This window comes from Urocampus carinirostris, chromosome 7 (genome assembly GCF_059441175.1).
Source record: "Urocampus carinirostris isolate Australia breed hairy pipefish chromosome 7, RoL_Ucar_1.0, whole genome shotgun sequence".
NCBI classification, from domain to species: Eukaryota; Metazoa; Chordata; class Actinopteri; order Syngnathiformes; family Syngnathidae; genus Urocampus; species Urocampus carinirostris.
Window position 1 is genome coordinate 41,512,945 of NC_142355.1, and position 10,580 is coordinate 41,523,524.

Consider the following 10,580-nt stretch of genomic DNA (forward strand, 5'->3'; position numbering starts at 1 on the left):
CCCGGATAGTTTAAGTATCGGTAGGGAAAGAATTAAGAAAACTGCTGAAAAAAATGTTTGTGTTGCATCGTTGGTAAAAAAACTAAAAAAAACTTGTTTACACAATTTCTTTGCTTTTATTCTACATAGTCCGTCTTGCTGTGTCTAAATAGGTACTGCGTTGTGTTTGCAAGGTTTGCTGTCACTCATAAAGGTGAATTGCAATTACTATTAGGTTGACCGGTATTTTCTCATTAAGTCTATTCAAACAAGATATAATAAAACTTAATATATGTAACGGGTGTAATAATAACTTTTGTTTTATTGAAATTCCTGCTGAAATATGTGTATAGTTTTTGGTAAATGTCCTGCAATGCTGAGTCCAACAGTGCCATCTGCTGGTATGGGGTGGGGTTTGGTTTTGGCTTCTAACATGTGACCAGGAGGCGGGGTTTGTTGTTAGTCTTACAAGAGAGAGAACTGCAATGAGATCAAAGAGATCAAAGCCAACAGAAAAGCTAATGTTGTGACTCATCCATTTGCAGAAACTGTAATAATAAAAACCTCATCATCCAGTCCAGCGTGAATGTGGATCTTTGGTGGGACACGTACACCGCGGTTACATTGGTGCCGTGACCCGTGACTTCTATCAAGCTGGAGATAGGACATAAATTGGCTGATAGCATTTTCTCAAATATACAGTCACATAATATAGTAGCTCCTAACGCTGCTGCCACACAAGATGTAGCAAACAGATTGAGTCAGCCTAGTCATGTGTCAGATGGATCACAGGTTCAGGTGGTTACGCAGAGAAAGGTTAAGGAACCGCCGTCATTTATTGGGGATGGCTCAGTCTTAATAAAAATACATGAGTGGGAAGATCTAATGAGGACATTTATTAAAAAGAGTAATGTGAGACTTGAAGAGCAAGCAGAGGAAATCCTTATGCATTTGAGAGGAAAAGCTAAAGATGTAGTTAGGTTTGGCATTAGAAACAGTAATATAGACGTCTATACCCGTCCTGACATGATTTATAGTCTTCTCAGGAAACACTTTAGCTGTAGCAAGTACTCTGCTGTCCCTTTAGCTGACTTTTATTCAACTTTGCCCAAAGACCAGGAAGACCCCTATGACTACTGGCTGAGACTAAACAGAGCAGCTGACATTGCCTCTGACTGCTTGAGTGAGCAGGGCAAAACATTTGACAACCCTGAAATAGAGGTTGCTCGCATGTTTATTAGGAACTGCCCTTGCAAAGAACTGGCACTCACTTACAGATCTAAAACCATCGATAAGTGGTCAGCATGTAAAGTACTAGAGGTGCTGAATGAATACCACGCTGAGAAGAGCTACAAAGCAGCTTCCCTACAACAACCTGCGAATAGAGCGGAAATTGCCGTACACAAAGCTGAGGTGAACCATGGTCCAACCCTCATGCACGAGCCACCTCAGACTTCGAGCCCACAGTATGTCCCTCTAACGGACGTTATTAGTATGTTGGAGAAAGTTCTGATACGTGTTACCTCAAACCAGTTTCAAGAGAGAAGGCGAGCTCCAACCAGGCGACCTGGAGACAGAATGAATGGTTTCACTGCCAAGCCATGTATCATTTGCAAAGAAGTCGAACACAGTGCTCTCTCTCATTGCCGAGACAAAAACCTTTGCTTTCACTGCCATGCCCCAGGGCATTCTCGACGTGATTGTCCAGTGACGAAAGTTGTCCCACTGCCTCAGGGAAACTAACTGATCTGCGCTTAGGGGAGAACAGTGCAGATCAACTGAGTATACTTCCCACCACTAATGTGATGCCTGACATGCAAGATAATAAATCCATTTATGATTTATACAGCAACATGATCCCTCCATCGAAGAAGCTGATCTTTCAGGGGTTTCAGAGAATAGCGGAGACTGATGAACTATTTTACACACCTGTACTTGTGCAAGATGGCCCCACTTTCAGAGCACTGTTGGACAGCGGATCAATGGCTTGTACAGTAAGTGGAGCAACTGCCAAGTCCCTGCAGCAGCAATTCCCTGACATGATGAGTTACAAAGCCGATAACTATGTTATTGTAGGCTGCGGTGGACACCAAGTTACACCCAGAGACATGTACGACATTCACGTCACAGTTTACGGATGCCAAATGATAATGCCAGTAATGGTTGTGCCAGGCCAGACAGAACAGATGATCCTTGGCAGCAATGCCATCAAATATATTTTGACTCAATTGAAAAGTACTGACGGCTATTGGAGATTAGTTTCCACTCCTGACAACGGTCTGTCCGAAAACCACAGTCAATTCCTGTCAATGCTTTCTAACACAGAGAGATGGAGAGGTGACTGCATTCCAGAGAAGGTAGGGACAGTAAAAAATCAAGAGTTGAGCGTGACACTGAATCCACGGACCGAGTACGTTATTTGGGGCAAAAAAATCGGCCGGGACGTCAGCGGGCAGCACAGTGGTCGTTGAGCCAACCCAATCTAAGGCTAAGCCCAGACAAGTCCTTGTCGGACGAGTTGTTACTCCACTCTGGGGAGATGGATGGGTACCTGTTAAAATATTTAATCCTACGGACAGAGTTGTAGTGCTGAGAAGAAACAGAAAAATTGCAGATGTGTCTCCTTGCATCGCAGCGGAAGACCTGCCCAGTGCAGATGAGGTCAAGTGCAACGTGCAGAGTGTACAGAGCATAGAGGTCCAACCCAGGTCAGAAGAGGACATGATGCGTACATTGAAAGCTCTGGGACTGCAAGACATTGACCTGAAGTCATGCGAGGTTTCGCTGCAGTGAAAAGACAAGCTCCTTCATATCATCGAACAATTCGAGTCAATCTTTTCTCGCCATAAGATGGACTGTGGAGAGGCCAAAGAGTTTGTACATCGTATCCACCTTGTTGATGATAAGCCGTTCCGTCTACACTACAGACGTATACCACCAAGTCAGTATGAAAAACTGAAAAACACAAATACAGACAAAAAAAAAGAATTCCAAAAGCTTACCTTTAGGTTACCTAAATTTGATTGCTGCCGCTCGTGTCCATGAGAACGTACACGTCGTCACTTTGAAAAACATTTATACCTCGCAGAAAATGAGAGTTTTGGTTACGAAACCGGTTTGTGTTACGGATTACGGCATCTCGATGCACACTAAAATCTGTTTACACAACATTGGCTTTCCTTTGAGGGTCAAGTCTTCTTTGCTCTGTCATATGTTTGTTATCGATCAGTGAAGGAATAAAGCTGCTGCCATCTGGCGTTCAGGGAGAATATTAACTAATAAAGTACACGCACATTTGCAGTTGCGCTTTGACCCTGAAAAAAATATAAACGTAACATAGAAATACATAAATACATCACTTAATTTAAAAAAATAATAATAATATCCGGTAAAAAAATGAAAAATAGACCTAAAAAATCAACCTTTATATACTGTACAAAAATATATAATTTGAATAAACGTAACGAAACCTAATGAGCATTATCTTTCCACAAGTATTTATTTGATGCAAGTGAGTGGATGCTGTCCATCGATGGCTGGCTACACTTATGATTCCCTAAATATTCTCTTGTCTTTATATTTCTATTATTGTCAACAACACAACAATACTGTGTCTTTATGTGAACACATTTTTTTCACATTTTCATAAAACGGTTTTGTATTCATGTCCTTATTCTTTCCACTGAACCACAATGAATGAATGAATGGAGTTTATTTTGGGCACAGCCCAAAAAACGGCATCAACCAATAAAAAAACAAGGGAACAATCAAATCTTGCACAAAAAAACGCTAAACAATACAATAATATCATACAGTATACCAGTGTTTTTCAACATTTTTTGAGCCAGGGCACATTTTTTTACATTGGAAAATTTTTGCTGCACACCACTGACCAAAAATGTTATAAAATGACACTGAACAGTATGTTTAGTTACAATATAATTTACAATACCCCCATTTTTACAGCACAGACACGTGACAATATCATAATATTTACAGAAAATGATTCATAAATGTTTTATAAAATTTTTAATTTTAAAAAGTGTCATTGGATAATTTCTCACGGCACACCTGATGATCTCACACTATTGTGCCGCGGCACAGTGGTTGAAAATCACTGCAGTATACAATAATAATGAATGTAATTAGTACGCAAAATGTCATATAAAGTACAAACAATGAATCATGCCAAGAAAAATCCAGAAATCACAATGTATGATTTTGTAATGATTTATTTGTGTGATATTGCTGCAAATAAGTATTTGAACTCAGAGAAAATGAATGTGAATATTTAGTACAGTAGCCTTTGTTTACAATTACAGAGGTCAAACGTTTCCAGTAGTTTTTCACCGGGTTAGCACACAGTGCATAAGGGATCTTAGCTCACTACTCCAGACAGATCTTCTCTAGATCAGTCAGGTTTTTGGGCTGTTGTTAAGAAACACAGAGTTTGAGCTCCCTCCAAAAATTTTCGATTGGGTTCAGGTCTGGAGACTGGCTAGGTCATGCTCGAACCCTGATATGCTTTTTGCAGAGCCACTCCTTGTCTTTCCTGGCTGTGTGCTTCGGGTCGTTGTCGTGTTGGAAGACGCAGCAACAACCCATCTTCAATGCTCTGACTGAGGTAAGGAAGTTGTTCCCCAAAATCTCACACGGCCCCAGTCATCCTCTCTTTAATGCAGTGTACCTGTCCTGTCCCATGTGCAGAAATACAGCCCCAAAGCATGATGCTGCCACCCCCATGATTCACAGTAGGGATAGTGTTCCTCAGATTGTACCCTTCATTCTTCTTCCTTCAAACACCTTTAGTGGAATTATGACAAAAAAGTCATATTTTGGTCTCATATGCCCACAAAACTTTCTCTGAATCATCCAAATGGTCATATGCAAAATTAAGACCGGCCTTGACATGTGCTGGTTTAAGCAGGAGAACCTTTCGTGCAATGCATTATTTCAAATCATGACGTCTTAGTGTATTATCTACAGTAATCTTGAAAATGGTCGTCCCAGCTCTTTTCAGGTCATTGACCAACCTGTCTTGTAGTTCCGGGCTGATTCCTCACCTTTCTTAGAACCGTTGAGACCCTACGAGGTGATATCTTACATGGGGCTCCACTCCGATTGAGATTGACTGTCATGTTTCGCTTCTTCCATTTTCTAAGGATTGCTCTGGACCTTTTTTCACCAGGCTGCTTGGATATTGCTTCTTTTCAGCCTTGTGGAGGTGTACAATTTTGTCTCTGGTGTCTTTGAAATGTAATGAAATTATCTGCAAATATATATAGCGCTTTTCAAGTCAATGACTTCCCAAAGCGCTTTACAATGTGCTCCACATTTCCCAATAGCGGCCTTGCAGCTATGTAAGCCGCAAACCTGCTTATTGAGGGTATTAGGGGTTCAGTGTCTTACCCAAGGACACTTCGACCTGTAACACGGACGAGCCGGGATTCGAACTGGGATCCCTTGATCCCAAGACGAGCGCTCTACCTCCTGAGCTACTGCCACTTTAGACAGCTCTTTCGTCTTAGCCATGGTACAAGTTAAAGTCTTATTGTATGGAGTGGAAAGGTGTCTTTATGCAGCTAAGGAGCTCAAACAGGTGCTTCTGTACTTTTCCCCTAAGTACAACTTTTGGCTACTTTACCCACTTCTGCTTTTACTTTATCCTTTTTTATATGTTTATCCTCGAGTGCCATGTCTAATCATAAACAATGCGCACTACATTGTTATCGGTTACCACAAAGACAATTTAAATTCTGATTCAGTCTCTAGTAACCCATGCTTACGTCAGCTAGAATTTCATTTCAGCAAAATGGTCTTTTGTAGCAAAAATATAAGGCAGATTCTGAATTCTGGTTGTGAAATGTAAAACTTCTTATGACATAACATGCCTTAAGGGTAAAATGATACTGGTGTTATTTTAAACAAGATTGTATTGGTAAAAACAAACCTTCCAATTCAGTGTTATTTATCAGGACAGGCTTTCATGAGGTAGATCCGGTCGAAAGTGATTTTGTCCTCGTCAGATAAGATCCGCCTCGGCCCATGCCACATATGTGAATAATCCATTAGAGATTGATAACCACTCACTGGCTTAGAAATTGACAAAAATAGCTCTGATGTCAAGTTGGGGCCTCGTGGTCCCAGCAAGTTTAGAGTACAGGGCTCTGGCTGCACTTTTACTGTGAGATGAGGTAAGTCAGGCATATTCGACTGTCTTTCCCTGCTGAAAAGGTGTGTTTGGAGTTTTGTGGTGATGAGTAAGGGTGGGTGATACTGGCTATTTTGGTATGGACCCATGGCACATTTGAATTGTTTTGTTCTTATTGTAGATCTCTTCAAAAAACTTTATATTTTTTTAATTTTGTTTTTATCTTTTATTTGTCAATTTAGGCACCGTGATAATTTAAGCTTTGAAAAAATCTTTGAAAGTGGTGCCAGGAATTACATTTTGGATATTATTACTGAATAATGTGTTTCCAATTATTTTGACCAGAAAAGTGTTTCTTGGCTCAAAAAAGGTTCGTAAACCCTCCTGTAATTACAACAATGGCAACAATCTTACAGGTAATACCACATAACACGCCCACCTGCACCAATTTGTTGCAAATAAACTGGATTGTTTCATGTTTTATTATATGTTTAAAAACAGCACAACATACAAATATCTGTTAGCCTATTTTGGGAGTGCAAAACTATTTTTCAAGAGTTTCTCTATACAATTCCACATTTTGCAACGAAAAGGGCGGACAAGAACTACCCCCACTTACAAAACTACTTAGATTAACTAATTTGTTTTGCTGTGAAATTTCAGTTTGAGTGTGCTCATAAAATCTCTTGAGAGAGAAAATGCTGACATGAACAGAGGCTTTATATTTATTTACACAAGGAGGCGATCCATATAAAATTGGAGTGCATAATTAAATTTGTTTATATCTGTTTTGCTTCCAAGGATGAATCATTTACAATGAAAAACACAGGCAACACAGAGAGTTCCCACAAAGAGATTAAAATTATCAAGGTAAAGTCAAGTACTTACATGAAGAATTTTATAATATTCAAAAAGTTAAAAAAAATTAAGCACAAGTAGTACATTTAAAGCCTCTGTACTTTTTAGAGTACAGGGCTCTGGCTGCACTTTTACTGTGAGATGAGGTAAGTCAGGCATTTAAAGCCTCTGTACTTTTTTAACAAGTTCTGTAGGCAGAACAACAAGTTAGCCCAGTGGTCGGCAACCCAAAATGTTGAAAGATTGGACCAAAAACAAAAAGATTGCAATAAAATGCAGCATGCATTTATACAAATAAAATGGCAACATTCTGAAAAGGTAAAGTAAATAGAATCACATTAATACAATTTAAGTTATTTTCTCTCTTTTAACCTTTGGGTTCCTTGCCTGATCACACATTCAGACGCCTGTTTATGACCTGCGCCGCTCTTTTAAAAGGGGCGGGGCTTGGGCCGCATACATTGTCTCTCACACAGGGCACACGGAAGAAAACAAACAAAACAGGAATGTGCGTACTTACTGAAGTAAAAGGTTTCGATAAAACCGGATGTGTCAGGAACCGGATCAGGACCCAAATGTGTGACGTTTCTCAAACAAGCCTTTCATTTTACGGGAAATGGAGTCATGCATGTTAAGGAACAGTCTGGCGTGGAATGATAGGAAGCCAGAGGCCGACGAGATCGATACCAATTGTCCGAGCAGATATCGGACAGATGGGGTCGATACCGGAAAGAATGGGACAGACAGGATTGATATCAAAACAGGATATCGAAATCAAACAGGACAAACTAGACGGGAACAAAACTGGAAACCGATATTAAGCAATGGGACAGACAGGAATGAAATCAAAATAGGATATGTGGTCTGCATTTATATAGCGCTTTTCAAGTCAATGAAGACCTCCCAGAGCACTTTACAATGTGCTTCACACTTTTCCCTTTTACACACTAACTAACCGATAGCAGGGTCAGCCATGCAAGGCAACTACCTGCTATCGGGGGCATTAGGGATTCTGTGTCTTGTCCAAGGACACTTCGACATATAACACTGAGGAGCCGGGAATCGAACCTGCGAACTCTTGGTCCCAAGATGAGCGCTCTTCCATTTAGATCTGGGGTGGCGAATGACTTTGACACGAAGAGTCGAAATTTTTAACTGTGAGAGTCGAAGAGCCACACCACGCATTGACCTGCCATGACAGACAGACACACACTTAAAAACATATTATTTCCCATAACACACTCCTCTCCTTACACTACAACACGTATTGTTCTTGTGTTGATTTCAAGGAAAGTGTCCACCCTCAATACACACAAAAAACTAAACATGAAACAAGGCAAAAGGCAAAATATGATTAGGCAAAGAGCCCCATTCTTATTGGCCAAGAGCCGCATGCGGCTCTAGAGCCATGTGTTCGCCACCCCTGATTTAGATGATACGAGGAGTCATGGGAGAAAGTTTATGAGCGCTCTACCTCCTGAGCCGATGCCGCCCTATTGAAATTAAACAGGACAAACTAAATGGGAATGAAACTGGAAATCGGACAAAATGAATAGGAAAAATACCGGACAGGTAATACCAACAGGAAACAGGTCCGAGTCAAAACCCACATCTTGCGGGGCAGAGGTTCGTTGACGGAATGACAAAGGAAGAGTGAGAACACTGAGCTTAAATAGAAGGAAAGTCAATCCGACAACGAGCCTCAGCTGGCCCCACACGGGAGGGGGCCAATTGGGCACCATGGCAAACGTGACATAATGTAGGGGAGTAAGAGTACAGTTTCTTCTTCACAAATCTACTCAAGATGTTTTTTTTCCTCCTGTGATTGGTCAAAATCAATGGGGTTTTTTCAGGAATTTTGTGTTGTTCACTTTAAATTTGTTGAATATAAAAAAGGTTCAACTTTTTTTGTATTTTATCTTTTTTGTACACCTGAAATGATTATAATAACTTTATAATTTTAATCTAATTGACTAATTGTAATGTGTTTTCAGTGATAATGTGTTTTACATAATACATGTAAAGTGTATTCTTGTATTTCATTGTTTATTTGTTGTTGCACTAAAAACTCAATATTTCTCATCAACTTTTCTTTGTGAGTTTCTGAGTTGCTTGACCTTAAAGTTGCTGGGTATAATATTGTTTAAGGTTTAAATAAGTTAAATGTTACCGTAGAGTGAAAAAAAAATCTTGTGCATTATCACCCCTAAGCTGAAATTTCCTTAGGGCTGTCAGTAGGCCCTTACTTTGCCAGGTTAAAATCAGACACTGATGTTATCCTTCAATCTTATTCTGAAGGCCTCTGGGCAGACTTCTGAGCCTGGCAACAAGTAATGGCTGAAATATGATTGGTTAAATGCTTACATTAAAAATGCACACATCTGGAAGCAGTGCAACCAAGAGGAAAAAAGGAATAAAAGGAACCCGAGGGACAATTTGAAATAATTTATTGTTGGTTTAAGATCAGGTAATTGTGTAATTGTAATCCTGTGCAGTCCTTTGAGACATTTTTGTGATTAAGAGCTGTATAAATAAATGTGACTTGACTTGACTTGATTGATTATTCATAGACAAGATGTAATTACATCAAATGAACATTTTTAGGCCAGCAGAGAAGACCTTGCAGGCCCTGGTGGTCTGCCACTTGTCAGACAAAACCAAATGCTGCACAATAAAAAAAACTATGTTAATAACACCGAAAGAGTACATTTTAACACCACCCCAGTGACCAGTGTTTCTTTCTATTTCAGTCAATTTTTTAGCCCTTAATCGCAAAAAGTCTCAATGGGCTGCTAAGACCACTTATACAATATCCCCTGATCTGAAACCTACAGAGTGCAAAGACCACCTAAATACAATACAGAAATTCAAACTCTTAGTTTGCCTCTCACCACAGATACATACAAAAAATGCATTACAAAGTCCAATATATATTTGAGTATTCAAAGAAAATCCTCATGATTTAAATCAAAAGATTTGCCATTTAGGGAACATCTATCTTTTATTTAATACATTCTTTATGTCACAGACCAGAAACGGACACAGGACCCAATAGCGCTCGTTTTCTCGGGTTTTTTTATAAAGAGGGAAAGTAAGGCTTGCCTCCACGATCCGATGGCTGACGGACAAAAGGAGCGAGCGGTGCGGAAGTGGCACTTCCGTGTCTGGCGAGGAGGATCGGAGACAGACGGGAAAAGCAAGTCGTTGGCCAGGACTGGAGATCAAAGGCGGTGTCGAGTTTGTAAGCGAGGTTGGTAGCAGGATGCAGGCAGGTAACGGGACAAAACAGGTCAGGTAACAGGCAGGCAGAACGGGGCGAAGTCAGGTCCGGAAACAGGTTGGCAACAAAGATCAGGCAGAAAAAATTCAGGACACAATTTTGTGGGGCTAGTGACCTTTTAATATATGGTTTGAAATAAATCAGTTCCTGTTGAGTATTACCATAACACTTAATGGCATTTTCTGCAGATCTGCCTTATATGTGGTAAAATCTTGCGAGTTAAAAACTACTTTGCTCTACAATTTTTTTCACACATCTTACATACAAAATATTTTAAACTGTAAATTGTCAGATATTTAGCTTACTTATATC

At 40.0% G+C, this 10,580-nt stretch overlaps 1 protein-coding gene across 3 annotated transcripts in view; it reads right to left on the reverse strand.

Moving 5' to 3' along the window:
- tbxas1 (thromboxane A synthase 1 (platelet)) overlaps positions 1-3,154 on the reverse strand; it is a 32,314-nt gene extending 29,160 nt beyond the window's left edge. For 2 of the 3 annotated variants that reach the window (XM_088341001.1, XM_088340996.1), the window contains exon 1: positions 2,982-3,154. The gene's annotated coding sequence lies outside the window, so the exon portion shown is untranslated. Of the gene's footprint in view, positions 1-1,502; positions 1,547-2,981 lie in introns of all 3 variants that reach the window. The other variant, XM_088340997.1, reaches the window with a different exon arrangement.
- Between the last annotated feature and the right edge of the window lie 7,426 nt (positions 3,155-10,580).